Raw genomic sequence first — 20,959 nt, 5'->3', positions numbered from 1 at the left:
TTCAGCCAATCCTCATTTTGGACATATTATTAGTGAAAGCGGCGGGCTGATGGCAAAGAGCACTTAAGAATGATATGCTTTGTCAATATGCCACATGCCTCGGTGTAAGGTTCCTTGATAAAGGAATAGCTTTCGTGTACAATCGTCGATAAAATGAAACCTTTATGCGCGTACGTCTACTGCTGTGATCATTTGTGCAAACACTACAACTAAAGAGAGGTATACGCTGAGAGATGCTTCGTCTTGATGCGAACTGTTTTGAAAAATGCAGCGGTGTTCGTTTGAGTAAGCGGCGCGCCATTACATCGCGCTTGAGCGGATGAGTACGAGTTCTTTTGTCTGAACCCGTGGCCACTCCCATTGCTGGCGGAGCGCGAAACTTTGAACAAAGAGCCATGAATTAATTGAGGGAGCTCAGAGAAAAGTTCCTTCTTCACATGCCATGCGTATTATCATATTCTTTTGTGCCAATGCGCACGCTTGAGAACAGTTTATATATTCTTGGAATGAATCTCTTGCTTCTTTTTTTCACTGACGCATTCATTGAGCGCTGGCCTCATAAGGAAGGACAGTCTATGGTAATCCCTGCGAGAAGTGCTTGTGGAGAGGGCGCTTTTTGGACCTACAATACGTTCAAATTGTCCTCGAGCAAAGATTCTACAAAAGATGTCGGGTAGCCGACCGGGCTCAGTCCTGCTTAACCTCCCTGTTTTTCATTTATCATTCTCTCTCTCTCTTTGTGCCCGTACTAACTTTGCATTGAAAAATGCGTTCACATAGAACTGCAAATGTTAAGGCGTTTGAGGAGCTATATTGCAGGACTGCGTTATGCCCTAGAACGAATTATATTGCGTTTGCTAGAAAAGCGATGGGATGTTACGCTAAGCGCGCCGTACGCACTCTGGCGCTGGTAGCCTAAATTAAAGCTAAGATTCATGTGCATGATGTGAACATTAATCGCAAGTCGTGTGCGTGCAAGGAAACGGAAAATAAGGAATGTGCAGTCATGACCGGGCTGCCTTGGTGTAGTTAAATTACTATATTTTAACGCGATAGCGTTAAGGAGCTCGTGTAGCAGAAAAGGCGGTGTTGTCGGTGTCGGCGTCGGCGGCGTTGGCCGAGAGCGAAAAATCCTAGAAGGCAATTCGTAAATAAAAACAACTTGCAAGATGGGCTGCGTAGGAATCGAACCAGGATCTCCGGAGTGAGATGCGGAGACGCTACCACTCAGCCATGAGTTCGGTCGTTCAAAGTGCGACAAAAACGCCTCTTGTGAATGCGGTGTTGCCTTACAAACGTGCCGTAGAAAGCTATACTGCTGTGTATATCGGTAATTATGAGCATATAAATTACAGAAGTCGCAGTTAAACGCGTAGCGAAGTACGTTTTCGCTACATTTCTTCTGCGCTTTCCTCACACGCAGAGGCATCTTGCGGCAAACACAGAAGACCCCCTGCTCTCAATGTACGGCGTTGCCCCCACAGGTGGCGCGCCACGCGCGCATTGGGGCTGTGCGGGGACCGGTGCGAGGCGCGTCGCGGCCCCGACTCCCTCTCCCCTGACGACGCTTCGCCGTGCTCCCTCACGGGTTGCAGAATCAAGCGTCCTTCCTTTCTTTAGACCACTATCTGTCTACCTCTCTGCCCGTGCCGATCACGACGTTTGGCTGGCGTAGATCGTTTCCCCCTCCGAGAAACCGAGTTCTTTGGTTCGTTCCGCTTGCTCAGGCGCACGTTTCGTTGCCGCGCCGAACGCTGCGTTGCTCGACGCTCACCGCGTGATTGGTGGGTGCAAAGTCCGATGCGGGGCGCCTCGTAAGTGATTGCTGCGCCGTAGCGCATTGTCTTACACCCCCTGGCGGGTCGACGGGAACGCTGTTGCGTTGCACTCTTGAAGGCGAAGCTTAAAGGCTAAACCCCATTAGCGCGATTTTGTGCGCGACAGCGACGAGCGACGGGTTCGCGCGACGGATCGGGCCGTCGCTTGAACAGATCGCTCGGTCTTGTCGCGCGATCGCTCGGTTTTGCAAATCTAGAATTCGTCGCTCGTCGCCCGGAAGTGCTATGAGCGACTAGCCAATAGCGCAAAGCCGGAACTGGATGTACATAACTCCAGTACTTCCGACTGTCGCACGGAACGAGCAAACGATTGAATTTTTATAAGTGGAAGGATAAGAACCTACTGCAAGACTTTCAGAAATATTTTATGCTGCTTTTTACAGTAAAATACATCAACTTAAGTTAATAAAGCACGCGTCACGCTAGTTTCGGCGCCTATATTGCTGCCCTCATACCGGCAACACTGGGGAGACGTCGCTCGAAGTCATCGCTCGCATGGGGTGCAACTTGTAGGCGACGAGCGAACGCGACAGCCATCTCCATCGCGTCGCTTGTCGCTGTCGCGTGCAAGATCGCTTGCATGGGGTTTATACTTAAGCGTCCTCCAATTTTTGTTTTAACGGACTGAAGCTGCGCACTGGGACACCGCTTAAGAGACGCCGTAGCGGAGGCCTCTGGATTATTTCTGACCTCCTGGCATTTTTTATTGTGGGAGTTGAAGCGCTGTACACAACAGTTTTGGCATGCCGCCACCGTCGCATGGCAGCTTCCGGGGTGAGGAATCGAACTAGTGTACCCGCATTTGGTAACAAAATTCCGTAGGCATTGAGACAACATGGTGAGTGTTAGGCTAGAATGCGACGAAAGTAGTGGTATTGGGAATTCACACCCCATGGGTAGGTGTAGAATGCCCTGGTTCTGTTAGTGTGCAGGTGTGTAAGCTTGGGTGGCGTCTCCAATGTCGAGACGAGGGTATGGAAGATTGCTCTGCTGATTAGGTACATATAGGCTATTTGTTGAAAGGAGCTTGGGCTTCTGCACGAAACGTACGCGTTTAACAAACATTATGCTGAATTATTTTGCCTTACAAGATGTATAAATAGACTTGTCTAATTTCTAGCATTAGTATAGACAAGTCAGTTGGAAGCACCATAAGTAGAGACAATGGTCATAATAAAGACGTCGTCTACTAAATAGAAGAATGCGATCAACTAGGGGTGGGCAGAAGGTTAATTTGCCGATTTGTTCGATGATCATGAAGCCAAGAATGGAACAATATATTATACTATGTGCACCGAGCATTCATTGGACAAATATAAAAAAATATTATCTGATCTGAATGACAACGGTGAAGTCCGTGGAAAATTAATATCGACCACTCAGTTAAGCACACGAGTCTTCATAGTGCAAAGGTGTAAAGAGCTTGCCGGTGCGAAAGGAGGAACAAAGAAAGGGAGAAAGCCTGGATGTTAACCAAACCAAACGAGCGTCTGCTTGGCTGCCCTACGCCGGGGGACGGGAGAAGGGGAACAGAAAAACGAGAGAAAGAGTAAAGAAAGGCGCGGTGATCGCTTGCACACACGCGGACGCAGCAGCGCAGTTAGATGGCCCTAACCACAAGGAACAAGTTACGGACGGATTTTGGGCGTCAGCGCCAGCAGGCGTCACGCGGCGTCGGCCAGCGCAGACGCCCAAAATGACGCGCTTTGTTGGCTACTTCGGACGTCGGCGCTGTAAACTTGAATGGGCAGACTTCGGCGGGCGCCTACGCAGAAAATCTTTCGGAAGCTTTTCCCTTGAGGTTGGGGATCACAACGTTCACAAGCCAATTGTCCTCAAGAATCATAAAAGTGTTTCAGTGCCTTGAGTGTTGATAGGCGAGAGAGTCGGTGTTGGGGGGCGCATAGCGTCTGCACAGACCAATGTTACTAGACTAGCTAGCTAGTCTAGTAACGTTGGCACAGACATCGGTCGATCGTCAAGTCGTCGCAATGCGTTGCAGTGCGATCCTCTTTGCAATTAAAACAGAGGGCAGTAGTACAGTTCGTACTCGATGTTCCCTTCGCAGTCGCAGACATCACACGTCATTCCTATTAGTGCAATGTAATTCTTCGCCAAGGCAAGTCGTAGCCATAGACGACACAGAAGCGATGACTCACATCGATAAAGTTGGTGTTGAGGTCGCAGTTGGACCAAAGTACTTGGTTCGTGTAGTCTGGTTTGCATTATATTTGGGTTGTTCTTCTCTGGCACAGGGAGTCTGCGTGCCTTTTGGCGAAGCTGCCTTGCAGCGCCTGCCCTGGAGACTGGAATCGAAGCGCAGTGCTCTTCTTGACGTGATATCTTCGTGAGCGTTTCCACTGATCCCGCAGTGAACCGGTAACCGCTGAGAAGTTGTCGGTGTAGTGTTACGGAAGAATGCTTGGCGTGGGCTATTCCTTGAGCACGAATTATTGAAGACTTCGCCATGACTTTGAACATGAAAGACGCCCAAACGAAAAAAGTGCGCATACGTTGGACACTTGAAGAACATCGCCATGACTACACAGCCCACCAAAATTTTTATTCAACGCAGCGTTGCAAGCAAATTCACGAAGCTTGTCAGGGTATTTGGCATGAGTTATAAAATGGATAACGCCCGATCCTGTTGGGCTTAGTTTACGCACTTTGAGGTGGTATTTGGTTATCACATGAAAGAAGAGAACAGCCGTTCCCATGCTTGTCGTTTATGACTTCAGCTCGTGCACATACTCTCTAATAGCTCATCAGAACGAGGTGAATGTGAGAGTGGAAGAGAAAGCCGGTTGGGCGGCTGACCAACCGGTTGACCGACCGAGGAACCCAGACGCAATGGCGAGACATTTGTGGGCTTTGAGGCATCAATTACTTAGACCATACTGTGTTTAATCCTGGTCTTTCATTCGCAGTGACAACAGTGAAGTAAACATGGCTCCGTTTCCATTAAGAAATGCTGGAAGACGATCAGTAACACGCGTATCAACTAAGATGTCATCTTACTACACGAAGATATTAAGAACCAGCCCATTGAGCATAAAATGGTTATGGAGATTCTACGCTCACGTTGGAATCGATGGAACGCGAAGCTTTGTTGAAGCAGTAAATTGAACGAAATGAATTTATTGTAATGCGTAAAAGTGTCTTTGTTTTCATGCTATGCAGCCTGTATTCTCACGATATTTTTGTATCCATGCACTAAGTAGTTCACAGGCTAAGTGGCAAAGCGATAATCAGTTTATGTGAATGCACGCGGTAAGAGGTCGACGCAGTGATCTCACAAGGGCAAACGCGGAGCCTGAAGTTCCTCGAGGAAATAAGGATTAGGAGAAAGGTTTGTGGAAGGAGATACGAGACGAATAACACTGGTGCGTTTGACTATTATTCCTCCGCTGCTCCCCTGCGTCATTGCCCCAAAGGAAAGCTAAAGGAAACGTGGCGGAAACACTGGTGCGTTAGCCTGTCGTTACGGACAACAAGTATTCGCCCTTTCTTTCTAAAAAAGAACAACACTAGGTTGAGTCATTGACTCTTTCAAAATGCAGTTTACTACTCCTTTATAGATACAATAGATGACACAGCAATATCATGACCTTAAGAGTAGCGGTAATTTTAGCGTGCAACTTCATCTTCTCTTTCTTAACCCTTGGTCGCCAAAGTTAGTTTACGATAAAGATTCGCGTTTCTGTGCAGTGATCAGCGCAGTTTCACATTGCTCTTCAGTCTATCTTCAAATTGTGAGAACATTTGACAGGTTTTATCAATCAGAAGAGTGGTCAAGTGTAGCAAACCAGTTTTCGTCACGAAAGCAAAATGCCGTTTCTGTTCGTTGCGTAACGTCATTGACATTCCTCCAGCACTGCATGAGCCGCTAAAAGTTAACGTTGTTTTAAGGCGACTGTTAGAACAGCACAAGTGGCAGACAGACGTGTGATCCAGGAGGTCTTAGCAAAACTAGGTGCACCGTACACATATTACGCAGAAAGCGTGCTCCTTTAAGAGGCATGGTAATATGAAGACGACCCGAATTAGTGGAAGGGCTGTTTTTCCATTACCTATTTAATATGCGTGGCATCATGAGCACTAATATTATTAAAACATGCGAGCGTAATAAGAAACACTAATCAGGCAAGGACTTCTCCGTTCTCCACGCTTTATAGCAGCGTCGCCAATATTGTCTTGTTCGGAACGTAGTTGGATGTAAAAGGTAGAGCGAGAGCGAATGCCTGATTATTTACAGAGTAAATAAGGTTTTACCGTAAATAGAGAGTTTCTCATGCAAAGTAACATAACGGCGTGTATTTCAGGGAAGCAGCTAGCTTATGTTGCTTGGCGAGAAAATTTATTAGCTGGGCTCCGACGTGGTAAAAGATATCTTCGAAATAAAAAAAAAAAAGCAAAAATTCAGCCAGGGTTCGGCGACTTGCTACGAGAAATGATCACAGAAGTTAGATCCCGGAAGTTGGAGGACGGCTTCTTTTCCAATAATTGTACGTGGTGAGCGGTGCTACTTCATATCGATGGAAGCGTAACCTTTCCCGGTAACGAAGCATCCCAACGAGAGCAGGAATCCGACAGGAAATAAAACGAATTGGGCAGCGAACCGCATCGTTGTCGACAAATAGGGGCACTTGTTTTTTCTCATCGCCGCTTGATCTGGTGCCTCAGTTTTTCTTCATTTCGCCGTGCGGGTGAAGCAGGCGTTCACACAAGTCGTCTGCACTGGACGTGTTCTTGCGCCGATTTCCCACACGAAGAAAAGATTAGCACAGGTGCCAATGGTGGCGACGACAGCAAAAGAAGAATGAAGCGTGTCTTTCTTTTCCTCGGTGACGGCTACCAAAGATAAACAGCAAGCATACTTATCATTAGCTTATTGTTTATTTATATTTAAACGCTGTCATCTTGTTGCGAACGTATTTGTAGGGTGGATACAAAAGTAAAAGTACAACAACCAAATAAAGCCGTACAAATAAAAAGACTGGCAATAAATATAAACAGCATATATTAACGATTATGAGATATTTTGTCGACACGAACTATAAAAGTCAGCAACGTAAACTGTCAAAGGAATACCACACAGTTAGTTGAAGTTTGACTTAAATAATGACAGTGGTTCTTGTGTTACGATATCGTCACTAAGTTTCTTGGGAGCCTTCCCATTTTTTTGGGAGCCTTCCCATTTGTTAAATCCTGCGCTTCACAAAGGTCAGCGGACTGCTTCATTCGGTCAGAATTTAACATTTAACTACAAGAAAGACATAGAGGGTGAGCAACTAAACGTATTTATTTACTCCCGTCATCTTTGTACTGCAGTATTTTGAAAAGCATGCCAAAACATTTAATGACGAGTCGACATCACTCCTCTAACATTATTTCCAACATGGCCGCATAAACACGATTGTGTTGGCTGATATTTGCTACATATTTGCCGTAATAAAGCAACAGATTGTTTTCTTATTCACAAAGTTTTCGCCCATTTCTAAATCTTAGTGTACGTAACTGCACTCTGTACTCACCGGCGTAACTTTCCGATGCCGCGTGACGACGCTATGCAGGCCGTGGGTGTACGGCGACATCCAGTTAAATGCGCTCTATTGGGGCTCGCGTTTTTTATTGGGTAGGCTAATAATTTCTAATAAAGCACTCAAGTAAAAACTTGATGAGCTTATTATCTTGTCTAGGTGTTCCTCCATCGACTCAGAAAATTTTGCGTCCGCGCAAGTTCTACTTACCGCTAGGACGGTTTCCTCCGAAGGGGAAACACGTGCAAGCACAGAGACCGGTATAACGCAAAGTCAAATGTTTTTTCTTGCTTAAAAGAAAAAGTAATTTGAAAAACCTTTCTCAGTTTCTAGAAAATAGATGTTTCTAATAAATACACTATTTATCGTATTTCTACCTCGACCACCTCAATGCTAAATTTACGACTAAACATAGGCTAAAACTAATTTTCTTGCAACTTTGCCGCTAGCTGTACATGCCATTTCACGTTATATTCGTTCGAAATTATTTTTCGCTTACAGAACAACTTTCTGGCAATTAGTTACTATAAAATACAACCTTTCAGTAAAAGTTATTTTTCTGCGAAAAATTCGCAATATGCACCAAATTTTGCTTATTCATTGCCCTATAAAAAACTCACAGAAACGTAAACATCAATAACACCATTTTAAAGTGAAAAGCCTATCTTCATTCTGAAGGGAAAATTGTGTGCTCGCCTAATTTAAGAAGAGAAACTTTTTTGACAATGCGTTTTGCGACTCATAATTTCGAGTTTTCTAAAAAATTTCACATGTTCCTAGCGGTGCTCGAGCTTTCTAAACAACTTCACATATTCCTAGAGGTGCTGAAAATTTGTTTTCGCAAAAATGGTTGACAGAAAGACTTCCTGCTTTAAATATTGTTTTTAAATAATTGTTTCAAACAAACTGTTATGATATAGTAACACACACACACACACACACACACACACACACACACACATATATATATATATATATATATATATATATATATATATATATATATATATATATATATATATATCAGTCACTATATCAAAACAGTTTGAAACAATTATTTCGAACACACAAAATTGGAGCAGGGAAACCTCACGCCAAGAAAACACTAAAGGAATGTTCGAGAGTGTGGAAAAGAAAGAACTCGTTACTTTTCGAAATAATACTCCTGCAGTAATGAGCCAGGTTTTTTGTATAGAAAGAGACAGCAACTGGACACCATGATTAAAGGATGGAAGAGTGCTTTGAGGATAAAAATGTCTTAGAGAAATATTCTTGTCCAATTTATGACCCTCTAGAAGAACACGACGACACTCCTCAAAAGTATGTTACCAGACCTAAATAGGAAGGCTAAACGAAGCAACCTGGGACGCACCTAAGCACTTTATGTGAGATGTCAATGGGAATGAATTAATGTCCAGTCGAACGCCGCTGAGTGGTCCTGCGAGTTGTGAACTCCTCGCGAGCGAGCAAGCGCGTTGAGAGGCTTCAGGCGTTTGGATTCAGCCTTACCGGGGCGCAGTTATAACGCAGGCGAGAGCATGCAAGGCGAAGTAATGCGCGGGTAAGACAGGCATCCGAGAGCGAGGGTGACGTGGCGTCGCGGCAATGCCCTCTCCCCTCGCGCAACACCTGGCGCACTATGGCGGCAGTAGGTGAACACTTTCACCCGCCCTGCTCCATTGAGGTACACTCGTGACGAGGCGTCGTAGCCAATGGGACTGTAGGTGCCGTTTCGGCGCTACAGACTACAGAGGCCGGCTTTTTCGCGGAACGGGCCGGCCCATTCGACGCGTTTCCATAAAAAAAAAAAAACTACAGCCATTACCAGTTGGAAGAGTAGGTAGTGTCTCGTGCCATAATACCAACATAAGGGCAAAAGGCAATCAATACAATTCAGGTAACTAGTGTCAGTAAACTAAATTGCGTGCAGTAATTATATAAATTCGATAACGAGCTACGTTGGAAGTAGTCAAGCGATCGATGCGCGACATCACCACGCAACATCACTATGCGACATCACATGGTGTTATCAAGAAAGAAATGAGTGTCCAGAAGATGCCGAAGGGTATCACGGTCGGTCACCGAAACAGGCACCTCAGGCTGGTTATTCGACATCCGTATGAGTAGCTGAAGAGTTAAAGAGCTGAGGATCTGAGGAGTTAAACGAAAGTGTCTCGCTATAGAAATGAGTGAAACATATATGTCCTTCCAGACGTGCAAAGGGGGACTTCAAGACGCGAAGGTGAACGCTTCCTATTGTGGACATACTTATGTAATAGATTAAAGACAGCGTTGTCGCGACACCGACATAACGGGTGTAGTGATAGGCTACGTTTGATTTGTGTTCTGCTTGAGAATAACTGTATGACCGAGAGTAGTAGTTTTGATGGGGAGACCAAACGGTTGAAGGCAAAGTCGATTTGAGGTCGCACAAAGCTTATATAAACACACTTACGTATTTCAGTAGTCGAGGTACGGAGATTGAGACGTCAATACCCGAATGATCCAGATGCGTTAGCGCAGACGTGTTTAATATCTGAAAACGAACAAAATACTTAGGTTGAGTTTAACGCCAAGAAATTGTACTCGGAAGTATGGTAGATGATGTTCTTAGTTAGCTACTATGAAAATGGAAGGTTATAGAGTTTGCGATTGAACGAGATTACTTTGAATTTTGAAACGTTAGGTTGTATGCTCCAAGTCTTACGCCAAGACCTCCCACTTTGTAGGTGTGAGGTACGAGAAGGGTGAGGTCGTCGTCCGAAAATTTAATAGGACGGTAGATAATGCAGTAATCAACAAAAATAGGCGTGTGAGCTTATACGATTATTCGGCAATATTAGAAAGAGAAATGGTCCAAGAACGCTGCCTTGAGGTACGGCAGAGCTCACAAATGAAAATGTCATTAGCGGCTGTGAACCGTAATTGGTTGGAAATAAAACAGTGGATCTGCGATAAGGCTACAAAGTCTAAGTTAGCTGATAGTTTCACAATGAATGGGCACACTGCGATGCGATAAAACGCTTCTGAAAAATCTAAAAAGATATAGTCAGTTTGTAGTTTCTCGTGCATGTGAAAATGCAAGTTAGTTGTTAACAGTATAGTAGCTGCGCTACATATGAGTGAGCTCTCCAGAACGCATGTTGGTGAGCTAAGAAAAAGTTAATAGATTATAGAAGGTTACATACATTGGAGGCAATTATGTGCTCTAAGATTTTCCAGCATATACATGGTATCGGTGTAGGACGATAGGTTTGCGGTGAGTGTTTACCTAACCAAAGAAAAGCAACGGTATGAATTAAAGATAAAACGAGTTTTGACGCTGCCTTGGCTTACAATAAAGAATGAACTGCGACTGGGGGTGTATTACACAAGATTAATTTAGCTAGCGTTATAATGAATGGACAAATTATTTTCCAGGAGGAAGGAATCAGAGGAGGAGGCCGATCTGGTCGCACAGAGCGACTAGAAAGCTGTTCGCGTTTGTGTATAAGGAGTTTGCTTGACGCATGTGAATTATGAGATAAAATTCTGTATGCCCAGGTCTTTCGTTTTTTTCCTTTTTTGTTGCTAATTGGGAAACGCTTGAGAACTTGACTGGACTAAACAGAATGCCGAGGCACTTTCGTCGCATTGACGCACAAAGAAAGGCAGCTCTCTCGAGGTGATGCTTGTAAATTTGGCCATGCGATATCCCAAGGCGTCTCAAAACGTCACCACCCCGAAAGGCGGCGAGTGTGAGCACGTTGAGCATATTACAGGGTGACCCAGCTAACTTTAGCCAGATTTAAAAAATACGCCGATGCCCTATAAGACATAACAAGCACTATAAGCAACGTTTGGGAGCACTGCAACCACGGCGCGCAAGCGGGCGTGTCACGTTTTTTTTTTTTTTCTGTATTTCGCAGGCATTTGCAGTAAGCGAAAAAACGTTAATACGTAATAGAAAGACGGTTAGAAAGTGTTTAATCGGACGTTTCATAAACCACTCTACAGCTTTCTAATAGGAATTTTTCTGCCTATCTTTTTTGCTTCAGAAGTGGGTAATTAATCTTGGTTAATTATGCAATTAGCCAGAATACAAAAAAATGGCGTTACTTGCTCCATACGACAGCGACAAACATTGCATTTGGTCGCGTCGTCTTATAGTGCATCGGTATAATTTTAACCTCTGACTACATTTAGCTGGGACACCCTGTATATATGCTATGCACTTGCTGTACCACCCATACAAACCAAGTTGTGGCGACGGCTTGCAACGCACAGGTATTCATGACGACAAATAAGATTAGATCTCCTGGGACATTCGATGGAAATACTTCATAAACAATTTATGCGTAAATGAGCGTGCGGACGTCGCATACACCTTTCTTTGTGTTGGGTGTAGCGAACGTAATACTTGATTTCCAATGAGGGCGCCCTGCAATTATTTGTCGAAAAACGATAACTGCCCCGTCTTGAACTGTTAGAACTAGGGCTCTTTGATAGCGAGCGAAAAAAAAATGTCGGCAAACCGAACCACCCGAAGTTATAACACTACCACCCGCAGAACCTTGCTGTTGAATTCTGCAATGCTCACCAAAGAGATGTATACTTGCAACTTCAAGTTTACCTCTCCTTTTGGTAGCGAGAGCGTTGTTTTAGAAACTTTCAGCCCACTTCCCTTAAAGTCAAACATAGCGCCGTCTTCCTGCTTTTTTTCTTTAGTACTCACGCCACAGCTGATACCATCTCGCGACTCGCTGACGGCACTTTTAGCTGCGAGTCTATAAGACACAATCGCGGTGACACTCCGTTTTTTTTTTCTACTTCCTGCGGCCGCCGCATTCGCTTCTCGTCTTCTTTTTCTTCCGCTCTCGTCAAGTCGTGAAGAAGGGGACGATGCAACTCGAGATAGCGCATTGATTCGAAAGTGGAGTGCTCTATCGAACCCCGCAGAAGAAAAAAAAAACGATATAGGACATCGGCAGAACAACGCTGGACCGAGGCAAGGGAAAGAACGCCGCAGTGAAACGGAAACCGGAATTTTGGATGGCATGAGAAACGCGAAGAGAGAACAACCAGCGCAGAGAAGCAGAGAAGTCCGAGAAACTGGGATCTATGGAGACGTCCGTTCAGCGTGGATGATCGACCGTAAAATGCGGCCATCAAACGAAGAGCTCTCCCACCCTCTCGCTCCCTCTCCTCTCCCCTCACTCCCCTCACTCCCCTACCCCTTCTGCCCGGTCCCCTCCCCTCCTTCACGTAGGTCTTCTCAATTTTGTATGAAATCTAGGATGAAGCTGACCACATCTGCTGGCTTTCAGTGCCGTCTGTTTAGACTTAAATTCATATATAAAATGACACGAAGTCAACAGAAAACCTAACCAAGCAAAGCATAGCTTGAATTACTTGTACCGTCTCGGTTCCAAGTCTTCTAATTTTTATTTGAAATGAAGTGCTTCATGCTTTCTCCGCTAGTGCTCACCTGCTTTTTCTTTTTTCCTTTTTTGTTACGATGCACACGTCGTTAGCCTTGTGGCTTTCCGTGAAAGCATGCACGTCATTCCAACTCTTCTTTGTTCGGAAACAATATACGCCAACGAAAGTCTTTCCTTAAGTCACTTCTTAAAAACAAGAAAGCAAGAAAATGTCAGAACATTTTTTAATGCCTTCCAAGGCGGATCTCAGCCTCTTTTAAGAGTGCACCAGTTTGCAGTTGGGTAGTTGCACACATCTAGATACGAGCCAGTAAAGATGCCTGCGAAATGTAAATATTGGGTCTTTCTCTCTCAAAGATAAACGCAAGAAACTCTTATCCTTGACCTCAAAGAGATTTAAAAGGCCGGGGTCTGGCGTGAAGGCCGGACCTCGGCTGAAACGTCTGCTTAAGTGTTTGTTTAACTATTCCACGCACGCCTGCACTTTCTTCTGATGAATAAACCCAGGATTCGAAGAACTATTTGCTTCATCTATACTCCTATTTACTGTTGCGTGGGGGCCTTCACAACATGAAAACGTATTTGCAATAGATCTACAAAGAGAGCAAGCACTGAACCTTATCATTGAATACGCGCGCCAGATCAAAAGCGTCTTCTCCATCGACGCTCCAATAGAGGAATGTTACCGTAAAATGGGCCCTGGCTGCTGAAACACCATAACGGTATTTGCTGTGGGGTAGGGGAGCGGCAATGTTTAATGCGGGATACCCAAACAACGTCTGTAGGCGGCGAAATGGAGGAAGCGGAAGGTCTCTAGCGGGCCAATCTCGTAAGTGCCGTCTGCTACACGTCTTGAGATACAGTATGGTCCAGAGTACCAGGAAAAGAAATTTTTCAGAGTCCAACACGCCGTGTCGGAGTCCACACGCCGTGTCGGAGTACACAGAAGCACAAGGGCACCAGGGGTGTAGATAACGTGGCGATGACGGGAGTAATAGCGGCGCCTCTGGTGGTCTTGCGATATCGTAAGGCGATGGCGAGCAACCCGGCGTGCTTCGTCAGCTTTGGAAATGTCAGCGTGGGCGTACTCAGTGGGCAAATGGTCGCCAGCGGGGATGATAGTGTCAAAAGACAGCGTTGGGTCGCGGCTAAACAGAAGATAAAAGGGTGAAAAACCCACGGTATATCGTGACGAGAGGAATCATAGGCAAATGTAACAACGGGCAGTGCAGCGCCCCAGTCTTGCTGGTCAGGAGAGACATGCATAGCCCCGTGTTCGTACCCTGGCACCAAGACCAAGATGTTACCTGGGGGCCGACACAACAGGAAAACGTATTTACAATATATTGACAAGGAGAGCAAGCACTGAACCCTATGGACGAATGCCCGCGACAGATCAATAGCGTCTTCTTCATCGACGCTCCTCTAGAGGAATATTACCGTAACACACACACACACATATATATATATATATATATATATATATATATATATATATATGAGACATCTTGGCATAGCAGGTGAAAGAAACAAACTATTACAATACAAAGACCGTGTGCAGATGATTGGTTTGCTGGAAAGCATTAGGGTAAAAGAAAAAGAAAGAAACCGAAACTACGAGAAAACGAGAAAGCACATGTAACCATCTGGTGGAAGGGTATGAAATAACAAAAATTCAAGGTGTATTTAGTTGTCCCTACGTGGATGACCGAGCGATGCATAGGCTCTTTCACTGTCCTTAATTTAACTTCGCCTTAATTAACACTGAAGGTCGTGGGTACGACTGCCACCAAAGGTCGTGGGTTCGTGTGCCTCAATTAATATTCACTGTGCCATGATTAATTCACCTTAATTAACACCAAAGGCCATAGGTTCGACTCACAACAAAGGTCTAACGTACAATTCCCCACCACAATGGTGGAGGGTTCGAACCCTTTTCGTACCATCGCGTGGTCAGGCCGACGCCGACAGCGCCGGGTTTTCCGAATCATGAGCCATTTAATGCTTTCGAATCAATAGATTTTGGTAAAAGATTTCATACTTATTTTAATTTACAATGATAATTACGACAGGCTTTGGTATGGAATTTTGTGCGGTGTTCGGTTGTGTGTTAATATGGTTTCGATATTTTTCTGCTCTGAGTAAGGATTAGAAAATATGCCTAGCAGGTCTTCCGCTTTGTCTGCAAATTGTCGCGCCTTCAGTACGCCGGATGACACAAAGAGCTTGAACTCCACGGAACGGCAATTTTTAAACTTTGACAGCAGAAACATATGTGCATGTGCGCGTTACTGACGCGGAAGTTACAATATTTTATGATGGTAGAGTAGTACTCAGCTTTTATCTAACATAACGCACTCACGAAATTAGGGCTGGCATATTCAAGGTACTAATATTCAGATCGAAAATTCAACATGTAGTATACTGCATTGGAATATATATGAGCGGGCGTATGCTTAAAGGATAGGTTAGACTCAGCCGCATTTTCACCTTATGTACGTGCACTGTAACGTTTTTCACGTCGCTTCTCACCACGACATTCGACTTGCATGCCCAATGCAGTTTAATTTATTCCTTGGGAGTGAACGCGCGCAAGGGAACAGATATTGTCATGACAGCCAGGTACTGCTGGTGGTTAGCAAGAACTCCGTCCACCCCGTTGTGATCCTGAACGTTCGTGCAATCCAGTTACTGGAGCAAAGTGGAGTTGTATTCTGCATCTGCCTTTCTAGCGCAAGCAGGGACGGCAAGGACCGGTCCTGCGAGTGGAGATGTTGAGGCTCGCGACAACGTCTGAAGAACAGCAAGGAGCACTTAGCGTTTCCAGTTTCTGCTTGTTGCGCGCAAACGTATACCGTGTAGTTCTTTCGGCATAGCGGATGGCAGTGAATGATATCTCAAGCAACTGCCTTCCGGGCCACAGCCCGAATAAATCATGAAACGCAATCCAGTGTACCCCCGTCAGCATGGATATTTTTGCCAGACATAGAGCCACGGGGTAGCAACACTTGTGCCGACATTACGCTCAGCGGAATGGTTAGCGCGTATCTCTGTTTCGGTTCTTGGGGAAAACTTAACGCCGAGCTATTTCCACGGTACCTGCACGGTGAGGGCAGGGTACTCACAACCTTCTGCCACTGCGTTTCTATCGGAGGCCTTATTATTGTTTTAGGAGAGTGCGGTTCACACGTACAAAAATTTGGCAGCATGTTGTTACACACCTGTAACGCGTGAAGGCGAAAGCCTGCTGCACACGTGGTAATGCATTAATTTATACGATCGGAGCGGTCAGACTTCTTGCAATGCGTAACGAGCGCATTGCGATGTAAACGTATGAATCTCTAGGTCATTCTCTACAACGAAACATGCCAGCACCGGATGCTCTACCTAAATGTACTTTCTTTCTCTCTTTCTGTCCATCTTTCTTTCTTTGTTCTTTCGTATCGTTCATACTTTTCTTCATTCCTTCTTTCTTTCGTTTCTTCAATCATAATCAGCAGTTGCAAAATCGAAGGCATACAACACGCCATGTATGCAGATGACATCACCATCTGGGCCACTAAAGGCTCGCTGTGCCAAAAAGAAAGCTATCTGCAAGAAGCAGCCACTTGCGTGGAAGAATACGTCGGGGAAAGAGGCCTTGAGTGCTCAATGGAGAAATCCGAGCTTCTGAGAATTACACGGGGCAAGAAAAGCAAAGAAAGCCTTAACATGCGGCGAAAGGGGCAGCCAACACCGGAAAGCCAACAAATCAGTATCCTTGGAATGTGGGTGCAATCCAACCAGCGCTGCATCCACACGCTGAAGACACTCAAGCAGTCAACAACCCAAATAGCACGCATGATCACGCGGGTGTCACAAAAGAGATATGGGATGAAAGAAGGAGACACACTTAAGCTGGTTGGCAACCTGGTGGTCAGCAGGGTCGCATACTCACTCCCGTACTTCAACTGCACCAAACAGGAAATACAAGACGCAGACACCATTTTACACAAAGCGTCCAAACAGCACTTCACCTGCCGAACAATACATCGACAGAGAAACTAATGGCACTTGGTTTAAGCAACACCTTCGAAGAACTAAAACAAGCCCAAAGTATCGCACAGCTCATGACACTCATGCAGACCAAAACGGGAAGGGAACTGCTAATAAGGCTAGGCTTCGCGGAATCAATCAAAGAAACCCAAAGAACGGAGGGGATTCCTGATGAATATCGGAAAACATACACTGTTAGCCCCCTACCCAAAAACATGGACCCAAACCTGCACACAGCGCGAAGGGACGCAAGGGCGAAATACGTCCAAAAGTACCTGGCCACAAGAAACACAACAGTATACACAGATGCTGCAGTATACGCCAAGCAAAGAGGCACAAACATAGTAAAGACAGCTGCGATAGTAATAAGCTCGGACTAGAAAGAGATCAGCAGCGCGTCAATGAAGGACTGCTCGGTAACGGAAGCTGTGGAAATAGCCGCAGCTCTAGCGGCAGTGGAGGGCTACCGATCCGAAAGGTCTTTAACAATACTCGCCGACTCGCAAGCTACATGTCGGAATTAGATGAACGGCAGAATAGGACGCAGAGCGCTTCACATCCTCCGCTCCTGCAGGGCTAACAACAAAGTCAGGCATACAATTTTCTGGGTACCGGGACACGCTGGAATAGAAGCGAACCTAAAGGCGGACAAGGCCGCTCGAGAGCACACAAACCGAGCAGCCACAAGCACCGACCCTGAGGAACCCATACCAGTCAACCCAAGCTACTCAGACATTCTGAATTACTATAAGGGGGTCTTAATCAAATACCCTCCACCCCAGAACAGCCTAAATCAGCATGAAGCAACCTCTTGGAGGAGGCTGCAAACAGGAACGTACCCAAATCTAAACACACTAAGCAAGATGTTTCCCACCCAGTATAGAGACATTTGCCCCTGTGCGGCGCCAAGCACACCTTATGTCACATTACATGGGGATGCGTTCAGAATCAATAATTCCTTCAAATAAAAGACCCGAGTGCGGAGCAGTGGGAGAGGGTGCTCTCCAGCAGCGACCCGAAAGTCCGGCATGGACTAGTAAAGCACGCTCACCGAGTAGCCACCCTCATTGGTGCCCTGGAATAGGGGCGTCGACCCTGCGCAGATGGGGAAGAAGACCGTGAAGACGGCCTATCACATGTGCCACCGCTAATTTCTAACCAATTACAGCAAATAAAGTTTTTCCTCCTCCTCCTCTATCACCATTCCACGCTTAACGAAGTCTTCCAGTCTTGTAGCACTCGATTATAATTCAGTGACCTGTCAACGTGAAAATGAAAACGAAGATGCAAATTTGCACGTTAACTTTTTTAGAGCGCGTCCAGGGACAGCAGGCTCAACTTCACATGGGCATAGTGTACTTACGATAAAGTGCGTATTTTCAGAAAATGGGGCATGGCAAATTTGTGGTAACTATTTAAAAATCTTGAATCAGTTTTCTTTTTTTTTTTCGCAGCTTGAGCGTTTCTTTCATTACACAAGCCACTTAGTAAACAATAATTTATCCGGGTAGCAAAGAGCGCGTGATAAACCTGGAGTTAAGCTTTCTTCTGGGAGAAAGTGTCTGCGTAGTGATAGGACACCAGATGCACGTGATAATTATTTATTCAATGATTCAATATTATACGTCCATGTCATATAATTGCGCGTTTGAAGGAAGCGCTATCGAGAGACGTCTGCCATGGCGTCTAGCGAGAAGTAACCAGGAGCAAGCACGTGCTGGCAAGCGTACGTGCTGTCTGGGCTTAACTTTCGCGTTATTCGAGGCTACTTGGGCGTTCAAAACTAACAGATGTTAACGAGACCCCACGGCTACGACCCCGGTAAACAATCCGGCTTATCGATAGAGGTAAGGTGGAAAGCGGGGCGAGTTGGAATTGATGCATTCTTTCAACGAACACAAAAAATAACGGCAACAGAAAACGGAAAGATGCATACCACACCGCTCGTCCGGTGTCCTTCGTTTTCAAGCGAAGCTTTCTTTGCCTGTTCTCCCGACTTTCCTGGCGCTGCAGCAGCTGCTGCTGCTGCTGTGGTCTTGCTCGAGCACGCCGCTGGGTTTCTTGCAACAACAACAAATGGCGCTCGCCTCCGCGCGCATCGCGATCGGAACATTGGTGGAAGAAAAGCAGGGAAGCGACCAACAGCGGATGCGTGCAAAAACAAAGTTCGCAATAGGGGTTCAGAAAGTTTGGTTATGGGAATGCATCGTGTTTTGTTTTCCCTTTTCTCTGTTAACTCAGGTAGGACATTAGTGAATATAAAAACAGCTTGGTGGCGCAACCCACTGCCCGTTCCAAAGGGGACGCATATAGCATCCATCCATCCATCCATCCATCCATCCATCCATCCATCCATCCATCCATCCATCCATCCATCCATCCATCCCATCCTATCCCATCCATTCCATGTTATACATGCCATATTCCACTAAATCCCGTCCCGTCCACCCACCCACCTAATTTGTTTTTCCTAACCAAATCGATGTTTTGGTTAATGAAATCCGCATATCTTGTTTTCGATGGTGAAACATCGCAGGCATAATGCGCGAGATGTGACTTCGACTCCTGTACCCATGGCAAGTTGTACGTTCTCATGCTTTTTTTTATTTTTATTACTGCTGCATTTGAATTAAAGGGAATAATTAAGTACGCCTATGTATTAATTGGTATTATTGCTTGCTTAATGTGGATGCAGCTACAAAAAAAAATGAGCGTCTCGACTTCTATTATTACTACGGTTCATGTGTTTGTATGTTTATTGACAGCATAAAGCCTCGCAGTGCTCACATTCATACTTGCAGCGGGAACATAATACAACACGCAAATAAACAGTGGACTTAATGCTCGATTCATTGTTAGCAATAACTAATGTGTTCACTACAGTGCTTTGTAATGAGCTGAGTCACCAAAGGTTAAGCTCTGTTGTTTGGCAATCCTGATCCGGCTATACGTCAAGCGCAGGAACATTGTTACGGCACATAAGCCGCCGAACTACGTGAAGCTTGTTCGACCGTCCTACACACGATGCCGAATCAGCGGACGGTTGCTCGCGCTGGCATGCGCACACGCTAATTGAAGAGTTTCCATCAAATTTGCGAACGGGCAAAAAAAATAAAAAGGCTGCCGGCGCATTTCGAGGTCCCCGTGAAGCAACATTCCCAACCACTGTTCCGTGCCGCTCGAGCACTTATTCGAAGAGAGGATTTCGACAGAAAACAGGATCGTTGCAACTTGTTCCGCTGACATCATAAGTCCTATATTCACTAAACGATTGAAAGCCACTTACCCATCGTGGCGAAGCGTGTACTGCCGACTGCGGCAAAGTGAAGTTGTAAGAAGCGCGGGTCTTTGGCGATCATTGCAATGACGCGAATGCGGCGGTACTGAGAAACCAGCTCGCGAGAGCGGCTGAAAGGGCCAGTCCCGATTCCTCCTCCGCTATCGTTCATTCTCGCTTATTCAGTGAGATCAAACCCTACGCTGCACGTGCTCCAGCCGGGTGATTTGAGTCTCGATCCTCCAATGATGCATCAACGAGAGAAGTTGTGAGTGAGTGTTCTGTGGCGCTAGTTCGATTTTTAGCCGTAGTCGAAATCTATGAAAAACGTTTTGGAGAAAAGCGCAACTTGGCTATTTGCAAAGCGCATCGTAATTACACAGACACGTCCTAGCTCGTAGAATCGCTGGTATTTGGGTGATGCAAGTCGCTATCTTTTAGAAGACTCATCCGCACTGCCAGCTCACAAGCTTTGAGAACGTCCCTTTGGAGATGCTTGAAAGCCGACAAAGCAGCCCGGGCCTATTCAGCAAATGTGCGTTTAGTTCTACACAGCGCATGTACTCAATGATTGAGGCTGCAGTACATTTTTTTTTCAGCGGCATTATAAATGGTGTCACAATTAATGACCTTAAAGCGTTGAGAACTATGAGGGGGCAAATCTATACAAAATTCATTAAATGAAAGGATGTTTGCATAAACGCCTAACGTACCTGCAGGGAATGCCAGGCACAGCGTGGCCCAGTCTGCACTTGCCGAATAATTGAATGCCGCCTCCCGCATAGATGTACCCTCTTATAAATTGCATGGGAATCCGTAGTGACACGTGTTCTCCTGAACTATCGCTTT

General features: G+C 45.6%; 1 protein-coding gene across 2 annotated transcripts in view; it reads right to left on the bottom strand.

The window, feature by feature from the left end:
- The window catches only part of LOC126534651 (5-hydroxytryptamine receptor 1-like), a 192,670-nt gene that overhangs the window by 123,215 nt on the left and 48,496 nt on the right, over positions 1–20,959 (bottom strand). Inside the window, exon 2 of one of the 2 annotated variants that reach the window (XM_055072547.2) lies at positions 16,691–16,748. The exons of the other annotated variant lie outside the window; for it this stretch is intronic. The gene's annotated coding sequence lies outside the window, so the exon portion shown is untranslated. The remainder of the gene's footprint in view (positions 1–16,690; positions 16,749–20,959) is intronic. 2 annotated transcript variants of the gene reach the window in all.

This window comes from Dermacentor andersoni, chromosome 7 (assembly GCF_023375885.2).
Source record: "Dermacentor andersoni chromosome 7, qqDerAnde1_hic_scaffold, whole genome shotgun sequence".
Classification (NCBI taxonomy): domain Eukaryota; kingdom Metazoa; phylum Arthropoda; class Arachnida; order Ixodida; family Ixodidae; genus Dermacentor; species Dermacentor andersoni.
This window is presented reverse-complemented; position numbering and strand designations above follow the sequence as displayed.